Source organism: Dipodomys merriami, unplaced genomic scaffold (assembly GCF_024711535.1).
Source record: "Dipodomys merriami isolate MVZ:Mamm:240054 unplaced genomic scaffold, mDipMer1.0.p SCAF_71, whole genome shotgun sequence".
NCBI lineage: Eukaryota > Metazoa > Chordata > Mammalia > Rodentia > Heteromyidae > Dipodomys > Dipodomys merriami.
Genome location: NW_027206302.1, coordinates 4,927,338 through 4,947,632, shown reverse-complemented (window position 1 = coordinate 4,947,632; position 20,295 = coordinate 4,927,338). Strand labels below are relative to the sequence as shown.

Genomic DNA, 20,295 nt, shown 5'->3' with positions numbered 1-20,295 from the left:
CTCCCAGGACGCGTGGGATGCCTTCAGGCCCAACATATGTGGGATCTTCTAAAACAGGGACAGGGAAGGAGGAAAAATAAAATCTGTTCCCCCAGGTCTGTTGTCTCAACAAGCAGCAGCCTCCAGAAACACTTCCCACAGGAGGAGGGGAGGGGTGTGGACTCAGAGGCACAGTCCCAGTCTGCAGATGGGTAAACTGAGGAGAAAGGGCTCGCCGTGTGTGGTGGAGGCAAAACCAAGACTGAAACACATCAGCTCCAGATAGAAGCATGAGGAGAAGGAGTCCGGGAGAGTGAGCTGCCGAGGCCAGGGTTGCATTGGAAAAGGGAAGCTAAGGGCAGTCCCAGGCTGGGGGACATAGCTGGCGTTCCCAGCCTTGTGGTCTCGGGCAGGTAGCTGGGAGTGGAGGTGATTATTCCCAATTGTCACCCTTCCTGCAGCAGGAAGTAGAGGCATGTGGCCTGTTCTGGTGAATGACTGCAAGGAGAAGGGAGCTGGGTCTGTCCAGCAACTGATAAATACAAGGTGTTCGGTGATCCACCAGCCAGTTTCTTTGTGACTAAGATGAGTAGAGCCGCTGCTGACCCTTACTGTCACCTCTGCAGAACCAAGAAATAAATCTGTGTTGGTTTAAGCCAGTGAGACTTAGTGGTGTTTATTACTGCAATGGGCAATCTGACAGAGAAAAGAGGACCTTTACAACCAGATATCCCAGGTTCAAATCCCGCTACTGGTTGACACTCTGAGTAGCCTTGGGCAAGTCTTTTCCCTCCAGTTCTCTGGCTCTTCCTTTTATAAAATGGAAGAGCCACATAGGGAAAATTCCTTTTCTGCTCCCAGAATTCCAGGACTCTCTTGTCTAAGAAATCTCCCTAGGCTTGGCTAAGACCACACAGGGTTTTGAGGGGACTAGAGAGAGAGCAAGGCTCCAGGGATCCCCAGAGAGGGGGGCTTTGTGTGGTACTGGGATGTTAGCTAGTCGTCTGGGGAAATGTAAAATGCGGATTCCTGGGCCTGACTCAGGGATTCTGGGCCAGTATGAGGATGGGTCCAGGGATCTGATACCAGGCTGGAAGCTGCCCCAACTTCAGTGGGACCTCAGCCCCGACAAGTGGGGAGGCTCAGAGTCATGCTGCCCATGGGTCCACTGTCCTTTCCAGAAGAAGCTGCCCTGCCCCCAGGCTGGAGCCCCAGGGGCCTCTTCTCTGGCAGGCCTGGCTGAACTGGAGATAAAAGCAAAACAGAGCATTCAATAATGCAGCTGGAACCCAGCTCACCTGCAGCCTACACAGCTCCCAGCCTGTGCCTGCAACAAGAACCTAGCTGGAGGCCTGACTCCTCCCTCCCTTTCCTCCCCTCCTCCATGCTGCCCTCCAAACCCCCCACAGGCTGAGGAGAAAAACACCAAAGGGTGAATTTCTGATTAAAAACATCACCTCTGCTCATTGCCTTTGCTGTTCTTGCAGGGGAAAGAATGTATGTACGTGTGTATACTCAGGTGTGTGGGAGTGTGTCTCTGAATAGGTGTGTGTGTGTTTACCTAGGCTGGGTAAGAATGTGTATACCTATGTGTCTATATGTAAGGACTGACTATGGTTTAATCTGTGTATTGTATGTATGTATGTATGTATGTGAGTATGTAAGGTTGTGTATATGTGTAGGATGGGTGCTGTGTACATAGGTATATTCGCATGTGTGTATGTATAGTGAGTTAATACAAACTGGCTTCCCAATTGATTCTGAGGGAAATCATAACAATAGTGCACACCTTCACACGGCCAACCTTTTATTTCAATTTAAAGCCTATGAGTTGTTTGCCTTTTTTTGTATGTGTGCCAGTCCTGGGGCCAGAACTCAGGGCCTACGTGTGGTCCCTGAGCTTTTTTCTCAAAGCCAGTGCTCTACCAGGTGAACCACTGTTCCATTTCCAGCTTTTACCTGGTTACTTGGAGAGAAGAGTTTCTCGGCCTTTCCTGCCAGGTTGGCTTTGAACTGTGACCCTCAGACCTCAGCCTCCTGAGTAGCTAGGCTTGAGCCAATGGCACTCAGCTGTTTGCCCTTTTAACGTTCTTTAATACAGGGCAAAAGTCTTCCCTTTGCTTATGAGTCTTCTGATTGAGTCACTTCTTTTTTCTTGGGTAAACTAACTCCACAACACATCATCCTTGATTTCCAATTTCAATTTCTTGAAAGTGGAGCAAGAACTTCAAAGACTCTTGTAAAGTAATACGAACGCCGTATCTCCTAGATTTTTACAATTTAGTTCCCAATCTTATCTTACAGTTGCTTATCCACACCTAATTTGGCAACAATTTTTTTTAGCTATTCCCCTTTATAGAGTCTTTCTAAAGATTTCAATTCCATTTTTACGGAAACAGCAACTCTTTACGTGTACGTGGTATTTTGGTTTACTTATTATTTAATTGAATTACACATTTTCAATAAGAAAAGCCACTGGCATAAATGACTTTGGAAACAAGTACACCTGTCTCTTTGTAAGCCTGTGGAAAACAGGAGCCCCAAGTCTAATACATTACAGAGCTTCCAAGGTGGAGTGGAGGGCAGGCTGTATGTTTCACAGAGAAACTGAGCTTCCGTTGGGCAAGCGGGAAGGGAGAGAAGTGTAAGGTGGTTGTCTCCGCCCCCTAAGGGGGTACACTAAGTGTGTACTGGGGTCCCTGACACTCACCTCCAGCAGACAAGTCTGGAAACCAGGCTTATCACCCAAATCTTCCATCTCTGCCGATGAAGGTGACACTATTGGTGGCATGACCTGAGGCCCTGGCCACAAGATGAAGCTGGACAGGACAGAGGAAGTACGTCCTGAGTGTCCACATTCTGTCATCTCATTGAACTCTCACAACGATCTGAGTGAGATGAATCCTTTTCTCTCCTGGCAGAGGGAAGGAAGGAGATTGTGTTTCTGAGAGGTGAAGCCCTCCTTGAGCTAGACAGTTGTGACATTGGAACTGCAGACACAGTCTCTAGGGCCGTCACTGAGCAGGGCACTCTGAGAAGGTTTAAATGATGTCAGGCTTCCTAGAGAATGGTTGCGCCCCACTCCTGAACACCAGTATGCCCTGTGGGCCAGGGATAGGATATATCCCCATGTATACCCCACAGGTACCCATGATGATAGAGCTGTGGTCAGGCTGGCATCTACTACTAACCAGCAAAGGTGTTCATCCAGGCAAAGCCTTCTGGATGTTCCAAAACCACCCACATCCACCTTGGCATTGGAAACTCACATGGTCTCTTAAGAAGAGGAGGAAAGTCCTTCACCATTTTCTAGATGAAGGAACTTTCCAGTGAGTGTCCAAGCTCCGGCACAGACTGTACACATCTCTGGCTCTCTTCTCTTCCACTCCTCACCTCTACCACAGGACCTAGAAACACACAATAAAACACATTGTACTCAGTAGGGTTGCCAGGTAAACCAAAAGCATTTTTTACTATAGGTATGTTCCAAATACTACATGGAACAAAGCTATATTTAAGTCGTTATTTATCATTTGATATTCAAATTTGGACAGGTATCTTGGTGGTTTATTTGCCGAACTTGGAGCCCTACAATGATGCCATCCCTACAGGCAAGCCTCTTGAGAAGGCTTTAGGGAAGAGGTGTCTGAGCCCTGCCTCACCACCGGGGAGGACCTGGCCAAGTTTGTACTCCTTGGTGCATGACCTTGGCCTAGCCCCCTCCTTTGAGTCTCCATTTCTTCCTTGAGAGATCATGAGTATTAAATAAAACTATCCACTTGCCATGTTACATTCCGTGTCGGTGTTGAATGGGAATGAGTCATTAGTTATTTTTATTGTTATTATTATTATCATATTATTATTATGTAACTAGGTGGTGAAATTAAGGCTGAGGGAGAGATGGAAACTTACTGTACATCCTAGCCCCGGGCACTGTCACTGCCCACCTGCTTTGCTGGATGCCAGCTGGGCGGACAGGGCTCCATGATTGTCCTGAGTACCCTCCTTCTGGAAGCAGCTGCCTACCCCAGCATCCAGGGACTCAGAGCACCATGGTCCAGATTTTCTTGCTGCTGCTTCCCAGAGCACACACAGATGGATGACTCCTCGCTCCATCATCCCAGTGTCAGACTCCTCCCTATATCAAATCTATCCCCGCATCTACATCTCCCCCCCCCCTCGCCCCATACACGCACACCCAGAAGATCAGAGATGTGCTAGATGGCGAAGGGACAATGGGGGCCTAGAGGTTGAGCCACTGCCATTCAGAGAGCACCAGGACGCTGGCTTCAGATGGCTCCATGTGCAGCTTCTGGGGAGTCTGGAATTTCTACTGAGCCACTCGATGGGACCATGGAAGCACCAAGAGAGAGACTACAGTGCGGCTGCCTGGGGCTCCTAGGAGGCCTGGCCAAGAACACTACTCCCTCCCTCCCGGTCCCTCCCTCCCTCGCCCAGCTCCCCATCTGCAACCCTAAGGAGCTGCTGACAGTTCCCATATGCTCTTCTCTGGCTTCCTGGGGAATGGGAGAGAGGGGGGAATGCCAAGAAAGGTAGGGCAGAGAGAACAGGGTAGCTCCAGGGCCCGCCTGTATTGGTGGTTTCCTTCAAGGGTGCCTCCTGCCCTGCTGCCAGGGGCCCCTCATCGACACCCCAGGAGGTCCCACAGCTAAGGACAGGAGGGTCTTTGTAAGAAGCAGAAGCAGCTACTGTGTTCTGCCCAGCCCCATCTGCTGGACTATTTAGCTCCCTGACTGCTTGTCTCTGGAAGAGACTTAGGAATTCTTTGAGTGTCTCCTTTCTGCACCCCACCCCTCCTTTGCTTTCAGACCATAGGAGTTCAGGGCTGGTGGCTACAGGCCCCAGGTCTAAGGGCTAGCTCAACCCAGCCTCCACCAGTCAGCTTCCATTTGGCTCCTGCTTGCCAATACTACCCTCTAGTGGTACACTTAGGCACTGCATAAACTGATACACAGGGCCTCATTCCGTGCATGGTCCTACCATGGAAGATGGACCAAAGATTGTGCTACCCCCACACCTTGCCCTGAAGACACTGCTTGCTTTGAGTCAACTGGGTGGCCATGAGCTGTTTCCTAGCTCCTTAATTACATGGGGACCCATTTCAGAAAACTCAGAGCCTGTGGGAAGGAAGCACCATGTGCCTAGGGTGCTTCTACTGAGCCTCTGGTCAGACTTGCAGCAGCTGCCATGCCGATCACATTGCCCCACTTTAAAGATAAGAACACAGGCTCAGGCAGTTCTACATGAGCAGTTTTCCTGGCTTAATTTACTTAGGGGAGCTCATATCAGCATATAGAGGTTCACTGATGGGCCAGTCCTCTGCTGGAGGAGGACCTATAGCATGCTAGTATGACTGTCATGAGCAGCCCTGGGACATAGAAGAACCTGCTCCGGGTATGCTCACCAAGGGTGAGGTTGAAGGCAGGACTCTGGACCTGGCCCACACCTCTACTGACCATACAGGAAACCTGAGAGATGAACCGTGGGGTCCTTGGAAGGAGTTGATGGCTGTGACCGCAATACCAGTCAGAATCAAGCAACCCCTGGTAGCTTAGGCTTCATACAGGGGCTTTGTCTTGGGCACTGCTTCAGGGGAGGTTTCTATCCACCGGTCCACACAGCCCAGAGGCACCAGCCTCTCCCAAGGGCAGCAATAGCTACCCAGTCCCCACAAGCTACACAACCTACAGCGCCTCACAAACCATGGGTACTCAGACTGAGCTTGACAAATGAGTGGGAAAAATTGTTCACCTAGGAGCTTGCAGGTATAGGAGGTTAGGACTCTCTTTCCACCCTGGTTGTTCCTCATGCAGACCATCAGCCAAGCTCCCAGAGTAGAGGGAACCCAGCAGAAAGCATCTAGCCCCAGTTCTGCTTCTCACATGCTGTGGGCCATGGCAGGCCTTCCTGGCCTGAGCCTCAGTTCCTCCAAATGTATAAAAGGGAGTTGAAAGCTGGGTACTGGTGGCACATACCTATAATCCTAGCTACTTGGAAGTCTGAGATCTGATTATCACAGTTCAAAGCCAGCCTAGGCAGGAAAATCTGAGACTCTTATCTCCAATTAACCACCAAAAAAAGCTAGAAGTGGAGCTGTGACTCAAGTGGTAGAGCTCTAGTCTTGAGAAAAAAAAAAAAAAAAAGATCAGAGATAGCACTTAGGCCCTGAATTCAAGCTCCAGGACTGGCACCAAAAAATTTTAATAAAATAAAATTATAAGGGAGTTGAATCATTCAGCCATCCTCTAAGGTCTTAAAATAGGGAGTCAATCCAGGTGCTGGTGGCTCAGTCCTATAATCCTACTTATTCAGGAGACTAAGATCTGAGGGTCAGGGTTCAAAGCCAGCCTTGGGCAGGAAAGTCAGTGAGATTCTTATCTCCAGTCAGCCACCAGACAACCAGAAGTGGTGCTGTGGCTCAAGGTAGTAGGGTGCTAGCCTTGAGCAGAAAAGCTCAGGGACAGCGCCCAGACCCTGAGTTCAAGCTCAAGGACTGACAAAAAGGGACAAAGACTGAGAGCTGTGAGGGGATCTCTAGCCCTATCCAGGCACTCCGGCCTCTGGTCTTTCCACAGTACATGAGGAATAAGCTTGTACCATGGAAGCCTAAAGGAACTGCTCCCAACATACTCACGTGGCGCCTGACATGCGCAAAGCACACCTGTGTGTATATAAATATGTACATGTGTATGTGAAACCACAGGCATACACTCACACACACACACACACACACACACACACACACACACACACACACACACACACCTCTATCTACACACTACACACCCACACAAGTGCCCTTCACTCAGCACCAGAGAGCCTCAGGAACAAGTTTAGGGACACACGAAGTTATGAAATTGATTTCTCTGGGAACAGTTGGAATTAGTTTTAATTATCTTTATCTTTCTTCCAATTGCGCTCTCAGCCTTCCTCTTGCTATTTAATCCATCACTATTGACTTCTCCGCAGGCACTGAAGGTAGGGGGAGCAGGGGAGGGGGCAGTGGGGCTATTCTCAGAAAATAAACAAACAAATAAATAAATAAATAACAACAGCGGCAATCAGCCCCAACCCATCCCTTCCTCTGCTGCAGAAAAACGAGCTTTTCCCGGAGAGCCAGCAGGACTTCCTGCTTGCAGAAGCACACATCACGTCTAAACCTCTTGGGGATAGACCTGGGGGACTAGACAGGGCTAAGATGTAATGTGTTCAGATCTCAACATCCCACCTGTTTGATTCCGGAGCGGGTGAGCTGTATTTTATCCCTGCTGAAAAGCCCTTTCAGACCTTCCTCCAGCTCCACTCCCTGAGCCATCCAGATGCTCCTTGCATACAGATGCCCCCTACCCCCACCCACACAATGTGGTGCGGGCAGGGACCGATTCACCTCTGAGGCAAGGCACTAAGTGATCAGTGCTGTAAACAGCTGTTGAATAAATGGATGGATGGATGGATGGATGGATGGATGGAAACCTCTTTGAAGGCTTCTGAGAATCTATCATATCTATTTATGTGTTCCTTCAACCCACACTGCATGGCCATTGCCACTCTTGGTACTGCACAAGGCACTGAAGTAAATGCAAGCAAGTCATCTCCAGGAAAGCACCCACCTAGGAGAGTCAAGGGTTGGGTCCCTAATGAGCTAGGGAGAAAGATGCATCTAGGGGAAGGAGACAGGGCAAAGCTTTTATGTCCAAGATGCCTGTGAAGGCAAATTTCCATTTTCTTTCTTTTATTTTTATTGTGAAAATACTGTACAGAGGGGTTACAATTACAAGATAAAGAGTACATTTCTTATCAAGCATTGTAGCCTCCTCCTTTGTTTCCCTTTCCCATCCCATCCTCCCCCCCGCCCCCCCACCCAACCTTCCTCCCCCCCCCAAAGTTGTAAAGTTCGTTTTCGACATAATGACTTATACGGCTCATTGTTGCAATGGGTCCACCTGTATCCCTATTTAAATGAGCAAATCTCCATTTTCTCAAGATGAAAGCATCTCTCTTGCCTTGATCCTAGCACTTGTGCCTTGACCCTTCAACTGTGCCCAGGCCTGGGTCAATTCCACTGCAGCATCTGAAAGGCCCTCTGTGCAGGGGACACAGCTCCTCCTCCACGTGAATGGAGGAGGAGAAGGCCATTGCATAGCAGTGAGGCACCAGTGCTAAGTGCCCTGCGGCGCTAATATTTTATGATTAAAAACCATTAAGGTTTAGACCGTGAAAATCTGAAGGACACAAAATCAATGGCCCAATATTGCTTTCCCCGGTAAGTTGTGTAAATATTGTGTCTTTTATTGTTTGGCCAATGGCAAGAGCAGAGATACAGGTGCAGATTATACTAATGAATCCCCTCCCATCCAAGCCTGCACTGGTGGAATTAGCAGCCTGGCTTAGAGAGAGCCAGACACAAGGAGAGCCTGACTGGGTCTGGGGAAGGTTGTCCATTCATGCTCCCAGACTTCCCACCCTGGCAGTCCAGCCCATTGACCAGAGCAGCACAAGGGCTCTAGGCCTCCCCGCCCCAGCTTGCCATCCCTCCCGAATCACACAGGCGTGCACATGTCATGCACATCACATGATGACATGCTCTCCTGACAGCCCGTCCATCACTGGGCTCTGCCATCTGCTTGAATTTGCATTTTTAATCAGGATCTGTCTTTTCTCCTCCAGGGACTTTGGTAGGCTATGGAGGGGAAGATGATTCCAGAGGCTGAGCTAGATTGTAGAGGGGAAGGAGATGAGAGGGGTCTCTCGTGTCTGGAGTTAAGGCTGCTTCTTCCCTTCTACTCTGGGAGTGGTTGAGATGACACTGAGGGCCCTCCTGTGTCTAGGGGGATGGGGACACATCAATGTCCTTGTTTCTTCCAGAATTGGGTATACATGCATGCACACACAGAGTCACCCTCAGGGAAGAGGAGGACATGACTTTGGAACTAAGCACCACAGCCAGGCTCTTGCCCCAAGTGGAAGGAAGTTAGAGTAGGATGGGGATCCCCTATCCATACCCGGGGCTATCCTGGAAGGGGGGGGCATTTCTTCTCTGTTCCCTGAGGGGGTGCGCAAAAAGAGAATGGCTATACCCATGTGAGGAGAGGCGTGTGCCAGCCATTAGAGACAGCTGGCTGAAGTGGAGAAGGCTAAGCGGATGTGGAGAGAGCGGCTGGGCTGACCTGAAAAGGACAGGCCGTTGGTGTTGAAGGAGGATGGCTGGGGGCTCAGGTGAGGGAGAGTGCGTGGTTCACATGGCTGGGGCCTCAGGTGAGGGAGAGTGCATGGTTCACATGGGAGGAAGCTGCACTGACAGAGGGCAGATGTGAACAGAAAAAAAGCTCCTCTCCGGAGGCATCGGGGTCTGAGGAGGTCCTATGGACTAATGTTGGGGAGAGCTAGGCTTTTCTGAGAACAAGTGGGCTGAGGAAGGCACTGCTTGGCTGAGGAGGTCACAGCTGGGCTAGGGAGGAGAGCGCTGGGCTGGGGAGGGGGCACTGGGCTGGGGAGGGGGCAGCTGGGCTGGGGATGGGGCAGCTGGGCTGGGGAGGGGACAACTTGGGTCAAGTGGGGACAAGAACACGTTGGCTGTTGTGCAGAGAGCAGAGCTACCAGGAACTGTCAGTGAGCCCCCAGGCCTCTCTGATTCTGGTCCACATCCTGCTGGTGGAATGTTTTGTTCAAGTCTGCTAGCATGTGCCCCTCACGCTGACAGGCCCCAGAGGAGGAACAGCTCAAACGGGAACAGCTTCTTCTACCCTCAGTGCTCTCCTCACGACCAACACAAAGGCAGGCACCCACTGTGGGAGGTGAGGAGAGGAGACAGGAGGAGGTTTCCAACCCTGTGAAGAACCCTGGATGTCTCCCACACAACAGCCTCAGGTAGTAAACAAACCAGACCTCCATTTTACAAGCCGTAGAAAAAGATAGAGGCAAGTCCTGATCTACAGGGCTGCAAGAGAGCCACACTTCCCGCAGGCTGGAGATGCACCCTCTCCCACAGCCCTCTCTCCATCCCTAGCATGGTTGGCTTGGGCTGCCATGACAGAGTATCAGAGCATGGGTGGTTTCAACAACAGACATTAATTTCTGCACAGTTCCAGAGGCTGGAACTCTGAGGCCAAGGAGCTGACAAGATTGGAATCTGGTGTGGTCTCTGACTGGTCAGCTATGGCCATCTCGCTTTGTACTCCCGTGATGAGTCTATATGTCAGAAGACAGGAAGAACAAGCGCTCTAGGGTCTTCTCTTAGAAAGCTCTGTATCCCATCAGGCGGCCTTGTCCTCCTGGCTGCCTGCTAAACACCATCACCATGGGAATTCAGGAGGACACGTTTCAGTCACAACCACTCCATCTGAACCCAGGCCCTGGGCACTGAGCACTGCCTTCACCTGAAACTCCTTTCCTGGAGGGGGCTGAACTCCAGCCTCCTGATCTAACCTGGCACAGGGGAGCTGTCCTTGGCAAAAGTCCCAAGACCCCTGCAGCTAGGGGCCTAGGGAGCCCATATGCCCCCAGCCCATTTGCCAGCCATGTTGTTACATGTTATTGTCTTTAACCCAACCAACAAAAATCTTGTGTGTCAGAGGCCATTGCTCCATTTTTCAGCTGGGGAAATAGGATTGGGGAGGTTGAGTGGCCTGTCCACAGTCAGTCAGAAGTCAGGGTCAGTTGAGTACCAGGCTCCCCATCATTTTTCAAAACTGGTCTCAAGAAGCCTCCTCTCTTCCTCCCCTCCTGAACTTCCTATCTATTCCCCTGTAGAGAAAACTCCGTACTCCTCCTCCAGTCCCTGGTACCTGGAGGTGCCCTGCTACACAGGACAGCTATTGCTAGAGACATGAAAAGGCCTGGGGATTAGAGAGGCCAGGGTAGCTCTGTGGGGAACAGCCCTGCCCCGTTGGCCAGGCCTTCCCAGGGAAAGCACCTCTCCCAGCACAAGGTCCTCTCTAGGCCTTTTCTAGCAGGAGCCCCCCTTCGCCCACTCCACCCCCGGCAGGGCCCTTCTGGCACTCCAGGAGCCAAGAGAAGTAGATACCACTGGGCCAGTCGTTCCAAAGGGACATGCTGGTGCCGGGTGCAGGCAGTCCTGGTGTGTGAGTGTGAGGGCACGTGGGAGGTTTCTGGCCAGGTGCAGGTGTGATGAAACAGTGCTCAGAGAGGCTCCATGTGCAGATCTGGAACTCGTTGGCCTGGGTTCAAGTCCAAGCACTACCACTCCAGAGCTGTGTGATCTTGGGCAAATCACTTCCCCTCTCTGTGTTTAGATCCCTTATCTACAAACTGGGGCTAACAATAGTACCTGTTGAATATTTTTTAAGTTTCTATGTGAAAAGTGCATAGGACAGCGGGGGGCAGCTAACCAGAGTGACCTGTGCTTGTCACAGGTGGTATAGAGGCCGTCTGTGCGTCCACCTCCCCACCACAGGCAAAGCTGCTGAGGACAGTCTCACCATCCTGCCCAGCCCCAGCACCACCCTGGACTCAGTGGGAAACCTGTCCCTTAATGACTAGGGACTGAACAAAAGATCTGTGTGTGTGTGTGTATCATGAAAACATATCAATATTGTATATAGGTGTGTGTGTGTGTGTACATCACTAGCTTGTGTGTCAGTAACAGATGACCAATGCCAGTGTCACTACTGTGTGTATCTGTCACTATCAGGCTACCAACACTGTGTGTTACTGGGTGTGGCTGCTAATGGGTGCTAGGTGTTACAACATGTGGACCAGTGAGTGTGTGTGTGGGTAGGAATTGTGTTGGGGAATGTCAATACCAGGAACAGGAGTGTTCACACTGTGCATATTTGTGTATCAGCATTTGGAGTATCTGTGTTTCAGTGTGTGTATGTGTGTGTGTGTGTGTTGGCACTGGGTGAATAGCTGTGGCATAGTTGGGTATATATCTATGCAGGGTTTGTACATGTATCAATGTTATGTATATATATATATATATATGTGTGTGTGTAGCATCCTGAGGATCTTTTGTCAGTATGACTATGTCTGAGTGCTGAGTATGTAGATGTATGTCAGTGATGAGTATGTTTTGTTTTGTTTTTTTTGTCGGTCATGGGGCTTGAACTCTGGGCCTGGGCGCTGTCCCTCAGCTCTTCAGCTCAAGGCCAGCGCTCTACCACTTGAGCTACAGCGCCACTTCCGGTTTTCTGGTGGTTTTATTGGAGATAGGAGTCTCACGGTCTCTCCTGCCTGGGCTGGCTTTGAACCATGATCCTCAGATCTCAGCCTCCTGAGTAGCTAGGATTACAGGCGTGAGCCACCAGCGCCCGGCTTTGGTGTCTTGTGTTATCTGTGTTAGCGTTGTTGGGTGTGTCAGTATTGTATTACATAGACACCTGCACTGGCTATATGCATGTATCCAGGTTGTGCAAGCTTTCATGATAATACTGTGGATAAATACAAGTCTGTGGATAAATACAAGTCTGTATCAGTGCTGGGTATGTGCACCAATCAGTATTGTGTGCATGTGTCTCTGTGTTGAGTGTGTGTGCAAGTGTCCTGGACTGTGTGTTTGTGTCTTTCATTGCTGAGTGTATGCATGGGTGTGTAGCAGCTTCAGGTGCAAGTGCGTGTCCAGGCTGGATGTACATGTGTGTCAGAAGCATACATGTATCTACATGTGTTGGGGTTGAGCACACCATGCATCAGGGTTGAACATACCATGTGTCAGTACTGGGTGTGTTTTGGGATTGTTTGTACATGTGTCTGCACTGAATGTGTGCATGTGTGTGTGTGTGTGTGAGTGTTGAATGTGTAGATGTATGTCAACAGTGGCTTATCTGGGTTGGTGAGGGGTGTGCATTTCTGGGTGTCAGCATGTCTGTGTAGTCCCTGTGGGCATTGGGGAAGTATGTGTGTGCATCAGGGTTGTGTGAGTTTGTGGGCCAGTGTGTGCTCCTGTGGCTGTCCCTCACCCCATCCTCTGGAGGGCGTCAGCAGACCCCTGAGGCCTGGCTCTGCACCCGCCCCAGCCTCCCCTGACTGGCACCCGAGTTAATAAGTGTTGCTTTTCTCCTATTCTACTCAGGTCTGTGATGGAAAATCCTCGGGCTGGAAGTGAGCCCCGAATCGATAGTCCATTCCATTTAACAGGGTGGCTGTCACCATAACGAGATAAAAGTGGATTAGCTTCGGCGCTCCTGCTGCCGTGGCCAGGCCATCTGTTCCCTGCCCAGCCAGCCTCCGAGCAGCCACTGCCCCGGGGCTCCCCACAAGGCTCCGGTGGGTGCAGTGTGAACCCAGGGCTGGGTTGGATGGAGCAGAGAGTGGGGCTCAGGACAAAGTAGCTTCAGCGTTCTCAGGATGGAGATGGGGCAGGGAGACCAGGGCCAGCTGGAGCGGTGTGATCCAGCTGACCATCCACAGAGGCCTTCTGAGAAACCTGCACCCTCCCTGAAGGTCTGTGTGACTGAGCCACACCTGCCAACACATACACATGCACCAATGCCTGTAGGCCCATGTATGCTGGGAGACACACACACACACACACACACACACACACACACACACACACACACACACACACACACACACACATACACACACACAGCCTGTGGACTCACTTCAAGGGAAGGGAAAGTTCTCCTACTCCCTTTACAACGAATGACAGAAGCAGCTCTTATCACACAGCAAGAGGAATTCAGATTAGACACCAGAAGAACTTCCTGCCCATGAGGATAAACTGTTTCAACAGCAGATGACCAAATGTTTGCCTTTCAAGATTTGTCCCAGCTTTTGCTGAGTCCTAAACACAAGACACTAGGTATCAGCCAGCCGCAAAAGAGGTTGATTCAAACAGATCACTTCATTTCTTTCTTCTTTTTTTTCTTTCTTTTTTTCCTAAAGTACATATTGTCAATATTACCATTCCCAACTAGGCTGCATTTTAGCCTTGGGAATCTTAGTTTTTAGTTTGTTTGATGGGAAAGAAGACTATCTTATTTTGTGATCATCACTTTTATTCCTTCCAGTTTTTTTACAATTGTTTTGTGCATTAACATTTGCTCCACCACCATGGCCATCTCTGTGAAGTGAGTACCTTTATTTTTCCCAAGCAAAGCACTAATTGCTACTTCATTCCACAATGAATCTCTCCTCACTATAACAACTGATGTGTCACTTTTGCCATTTATTGAGGTCTTAGCTGCTAACTTGATCATCTTTGTACTAACGGACACAGTATTATCTAGCATGCCTTTGTGATCTATTTTGATCTTTAGCAGAGTGTTTCTCTTTCACATTAATACCCAGAGTCTATTATTTTATAGTTGTGTAAATTCCAAAGTCTATCTAATAAAATCAATGGCAACCGCCTTTGACATGTAAACAGCAGTCCCCCAAATCTTGTAGAATCAAGTTTTAGAGACAGACCTGCAAGGCCTTCAGAAGACCTGCTTTTCACTGGAACAAGAGTAAGCTGAGAATTTCAGCTCTGATGCCTTCCAGACTATCCTAAGAAGGGTGTGAGAGGCAGATGTGGACCCTAAACCTGCAGGAGGCAGGAAGGACAGAGGGCCTGACTCCCTTTGAGCTCCTCTGAGAAGCAGACTTTGGATAAGGTAAGGGCAGATGTTTCTCTAAGACATGACCCAGAAAACCTCAGGAGGGGATACAGCATTGTTCCCCACCCCCCAGAACCTCTGCGTTTAGAGGGTAGACTCAGGCTGAGTTCTCCCACTCTTGGGAGGAAGCTAGGGTATTTATACTCCCAAGCCCACCAGCAACTGGCTGAGAGGCCCCTGAGCAGCAGGGAGGTGGCTTAATTCTCCCATTTCCCCAGCCAATGAAAAAGACTGGGCAATGGGAGGGAGCAGGCCATGCACTCTGATAGGACAGCTCAAGGAGAACTGACCAATGAAGGAACAAATGTGGTGGCCCAGTAAGGAATCAGGGACAAGGAGTAGAGTGTTTAAAGTAAAGTGCTCTTAGGAAGCAAAATAGACAGAAACTGAGACAACAAGGGCATCGGAGGACCAAAAACTATGGTGACCCGCAGGTTTCTGGCCTGAAAGGCAGGGTAGATGACAAAGGGAGACATAAGATGGAAAACTCCAGAGGAAGAGGTGGGAATGGGGTGAAGAAAGTCTAGTTTAGGTTGTGTTAGGTGGAAGTCCAGTAGCATCCAAGTGGGTCCTAGAGATTGCCTGGGCACAGGGTACATGGTGCTGGACCAGCAGGCAGAGTGGGAAGGCAGATGGAGAATCAAGGCCTGTCACCAAAGCCAAGGACCATTTTCAAATGAGAGATGATCTGCTTTCAGTCTATTCAAAGTGTATTCTCTTCCTAATAAACTTCCCTATCATTTTCACATACACACACACACAACACACACACACATACACACACACAAAGCCAAAGGTGTGGATGAGGTTGGCCAGAGATGGGACCAAGAGGCAGAGGCTCAGGGAACTTTCCACAGATAGGCTGGAGGGATTGTGAGGAAAGTTCAAGGTTTGTTGTACTGGTATGGTGGCCACGCCTACAATCCCTGCACTCAGGAGAACTGAGACAGGAGGATCTTGAGTTTAAGGTCAACCTGGGTTATACAGCAAGATCCTGTCTCAAAAACAATCCAAAACCAAATAACAACGACAAAAAGATGGTCTCCCTGCCATTCCCTACTGACGGAGAGTCTCTCCCCTCCCTACAGGATGGGAGGAGGGGGAGAGGGGAGGGAGAGGGGAAAGGGTGATGGGAGGGGAGGGGAGAAAACAGGGGGATGTGAATTCTAAAGGAGCCGACAGCTGTCAAATAATATAAAACCTCATATGTTAATAATTCTTATGGTTTTGCCAAAGACTTAATGGCTGGCCTGTCAAGAGTGGTGACAGAAGCTATTATGGAAACAAGACAGGAATATTTTGGAGACAGCATCAACAGCACTGTCCAGTGCCAGGCCTTGGAGGACCAGCACAATGACAAGCCAGGCCTCCTACCTGCCACCCCAGCCAGGCCTCGCTCCACCAGAGAGGAGCTGGGTCATTGCGGATTCAAGCCATTAACTAGGGATTGATCACCTCTGAGGACATTTTAATTAACCGTCAGATCCCAGAGCGACCTCATCTTTCCTTCCCCACCCCCTGCCTGATCTGCAGCCACTATGGTCTCCAACACAAACAAACAAGCAGCACTGGCCAACAGCACAATATGGCAATGTCCCCTGGAAAGAGGCCTGTGGGCCCTGGCTGAGGCCCATCTGGTGACCCAGGGGGGTCTCTAAGGGGTCTCCTACTGGTCACAACTCAAGGTCTGATGACTGGGTCCAGATCAAGAGCCAAGTGACTCCATACATTTCTGCAAACCCTTGGATGCCCCCACTTCTCACCTATAAAATAGGAACAGTGGGAAGTAAAAACATACGAACACACCCCCCAACCTCAAAAACAATGTTTGAAGGTTTAATATCAGGCTAAGGGCATGGCTCAAATGGTAAATTACATGCCTAGCAAGTACAAGGTCCTAAGTTCAAATCACAGACCACCACCACCAAAAAAAAAATTAAGGTTCAATAACTCAAAACCACTTTCCCCAACTCTCAGAAGCATTTTCTGGTTAATATTATTGTTTAACCCTCAGTCAGCTCTAAGAGGTGACGTCACTGTCTCCATTTCTCCAGGGTGGGACAGGAGATGATGTAGCAGGAGATGTAAGTGAGCACTCAAACCCAAGTAAGAGCATCTCAAACTGGATGGGGCAGAGGGCCTCTCCCGGGTGATTTGTTGAGATGAAGATCTGGCTCAGCAGGTCTGGGGTGGGGGTGGGGGACTGCGATTCTGCATTTCTGATAAGCACTCAGGTGATAGGGATGCTGCTAGACCAGATGACACTTTGACGTGGTGTGAATGTCATGTTGCATTTAGCTGGCACAACATGCAATCAAACAGGCACTGTTACTATGGTCCTTATTACTCAGAGCCCTCCACTGGGGCTTAGGGACAGGAAATAGCTTGATCAAGCTACAGTGCCTGAACAGGAGAACAAGGCTGTGACCCAGGTGGCCCGGGTGGGCTCAGGTGGTACTGAGGCAGGAGGAGCTGGGAGGGAGAAAGTCTGGCCTCAGTAAAAAGGAAGCTATGATTTAGAAAGCAGATAGTGCCAGAACCAGAAGGAAAAGATCCTTGTTCTGGACATTTCTCCTGTTTCAATGAGCGAGCCCTGCGCTAGTCTGCTGGGAAGAGGGGACTTTTGATCTAGAATAGCCAAAGGTCCAGGAACCCCAACCTCAGGGACCAGGAATGGGAGGACTTGCCCTGCCCCCCCCACCCCATCCCCCACCCCCTTCCCCCATCTTGGGGATAATCTTTCTAATACCAGAAGAGAAAAAAATCATACAAATATAGGAATTCTCACATGTTTTCCTCCAGCTTTCCTGCCCTGTGTGCCTTAGTCTTTGTAGGACAGTTAGGAGGAGAGATGGGAAGTCCCAGGAACTGGCAGGACAAAGAGGTTTTGAACAGCCACCTGCACAGGAAGCTTGAGGTCTCTGGGCAGCAAGACTCCCCACTGTGCAGGGGCATGGCAGCCACCACAACAGGCTGCTAGACCCTAAAGCAAGGCCTGTAAATGCCAAGGACTGCTGGACACTGGTAACTCACACCTGGATCCTAGAGTTCCAAGCCAGCCTGGGCAGAAAAGTCCTTGACACTCTTACCTCCAATTAACCAGCAAAAAGCAGAAAGTAGAGGTGTGGCTCAAGTGGTACAGCACCAGCTTGGAGCAAAAATTCCAAGTGAGAGCACAAGGCCCTGAGGTCATGCCCCAAGATCAGCATACATGGGTACACACGCACACACACACACATATGCACACGCACACGCACGTGCATGCACAAGCGTGCCATTAACCACCATTAGCAAAGGGCCAGCATCTGGGGCTTTCTGCTGCTGTAGAGTAGGGTACTATTCACAGATGAGGCCCCAGGGACCTCTTTCCTACAAATAACAAACCATGAAGCTCCAGGCAGTCCCCAGAGGCCAAGAGACAGAGCCTGACCAGGTCCTCCTGGCCCCTACCTGTCTTTCCCCTCTCCTCCCCCCCCACTCCTCTGCTCCTATAGTGGCTGTTCCCAGGCTGCTGGGCTGCAAGCCCATACTGCCTGCAGCTCCCAGCCCAGGAGCATTAATTGAAAATTAATCCGCTCGCTACGTGTCGACGTGCAAATCAAAGCTAAGTGTCTCAATTAGGAAGAGAAATGGAGTCGGGCACTCTTCTCGGGTCCCAGCTTATTTATGGGGATAATATCATTTTTAATGAGGGAAGCTACTAAAAGGCACAACAAATGCAACATTTAATAGAAAAATATTACAGTATTCCATCAGCAGAATGCAGCCAGGAAGGAAGGTGGGTCCCGGGGACGCACGCGCACCCCATGTCCCTGTGGCTGTGTGGAGCTTGTGGAAGAGCACGGGCGGCACTCAGTGTCTGGGAAGCATGCGTGCGGCCTGCGTGCACAGGGGCATCTACATGCATATCTATGTCTGGATATGTGTGGCTCTGGGTCTGAGGGAGGGATGACATTTCCTGTGCTTTTGCTGTAGATTTATTTGCTACCTAAAGTACTCTTATAATCAGGACCTGGGCCAGCCCAATAAGGTACCCACCAGTGGAGGGCTGTGAAGGGAAATCAAACCTTTCTGGACACCTGGGCGTACACAGCCACAGCTGTCTCAGCCAGCTATATCACTGGCTACTAAAGGGGAAGACGTCCTGGCCCGGCCCGATTTCCCCAAGCTGACACTTAGCCCCAGTTATCCCATCTAACCCAAGTGCAAGTTCTCTTGCTTACCACCCTCTTTCTCTATCTGGCTGCCACATGGCCACAGATCCAGGCTCTGCAGCCCCTGCTTGATGCCCTTGGTATTTGCCTCCACACATGTGGAGATGCAGTTAAGGCGGGCAGCTCCGAGTCCTGCCTGGCCTCACCTTGACCCAGCAAAGGTCACCTTCCCAGCCCCCAAACACACACACACACACACACACACACACACACACACACACACACACACACACAGTCCTCCAACCTTCTTGTCCTGCCTAGTCCTCCAGAAACGCAGATTCCAAATCTTGCCTACTGTCCCTATTACTCCCCCAAGGAAGTGTCTGACCACCTAATCCTCTTTCAGAGTCCTCCCAAGGCCTGGTTGCCTGGGAATGGATGATGGTTGTAGTGCCAGTGGGTGAGACCACAGTGTGCTCAGTGCATGAGCATCAGCATCACTCTGGGCCTGGCCAGGGTCGGTGGTGAGGGGTGAAGATAGGGTGTGATGTCTGCCTCTGTTCCCACACCATATAAATCCAGGCAGATGCAAAGTTCCCAGAAAAGGAAACTGAAACTCAGATAGGCTAAGAAACTTACTTGCCCAAGGCTGTATAGCATGGAAACATCAAAAGGTTTTACAAGGTTCCAGAAGGCACCAGACCCCAGGCCTCCCAGGACCAGGACCTGAGTTCCCTCTGGTGAGACTGGTCCCAGAGGACACAGGAAGAACCAGCTCTGCCTCCCACCAGCTCTGTGACTTTGCACTTGTGACATAACCTCTGTGTGTCTGGTGTTCATGGTAAAAATAAAGGGACGTAGCCCTTCTTTTGCAGGGTCTGCAGGGTTAAATGAACTAAGGTCCCTACAGCTCCTAGAATTGAGGTCAGCTCATGATAAATGCTCAGTATGTAGTGAGATGTTGTTACTAATATTAGGCCATCACACACACACACACACACACACACACACACACACTCCCCAAATCATTCTCTCCCTGGTCAGACAGCAGGCACAATCCATCAGGCAGTCTGCAAAGGGCCCCAAGGCAAAGGCTTCCGCTCCCCAAAATGCTCAGGAAGGAGCCTGGGGTGCCCCTCACACTGAGAGTCCATACATTATGTCCCCACTGTTCATTGAGCCACCCGCATTGTTTCCTGCACCTTTCTGGATGCACAGTATGCTTGAGTTTTGAAATCATAAAATAACAATAACAATGAAATTAAAGCAGTGGGAAAGAGGAACTCGTGCCTAGTGGAGAGGCATTAGCTAGGCAGTGGAATGGTGGCGATTCATCTCCTGTCTGCCTCCTTCACATGACCTTATGCTGCGTGTGGACAAGGACATCTTGACTTCTCCCTGCAGTATTTCCCAGAACCTAGAAAAATGTCTGGACCTGGGAAGTGATTGATTATCACTGGAGAAAGGGAAGAGAGAGCAGAGGGCTGAGACAGAAGTGGGGGTGGTGGGCCATCCTGTGGGCTGTGGCTGGGGAGAAGGCAGCCACCACCCTAAGTATAGAGATCTGAGCGCCTGGT

At 50.2% G+C, this 20,295-nt stretch overlaps 1 long non-coding RNA gene across 1 annotated transcript in view; it reads right to left on the bottom strand.

The window, feature by feature from the left end:
• Window positions 1-656: 656 nt before the first annotated feature.
• LOC138818052 (uncharacterized) overlaps window positions 657-20,295 on the bottom strand; it is a 56,735-nt gene continuing 37,096 nt past the window's right edge. The window contains exons 2-4 of the long non-coding RNA XR_011368955.1: window positions 3,249-3,386; window positions 2,690-2,893; window positions 657-1,223 (exon numbers count right to left, since the gene is read on the bottom strand). This is a non-coding gene — a long non-coding RNA (uncharacterized lncRNA). The remainder of the gene's footprint in view (window positions 1,224-2,689; window positions 2,894-3,248; window positions 3,387-20,295) is intronic.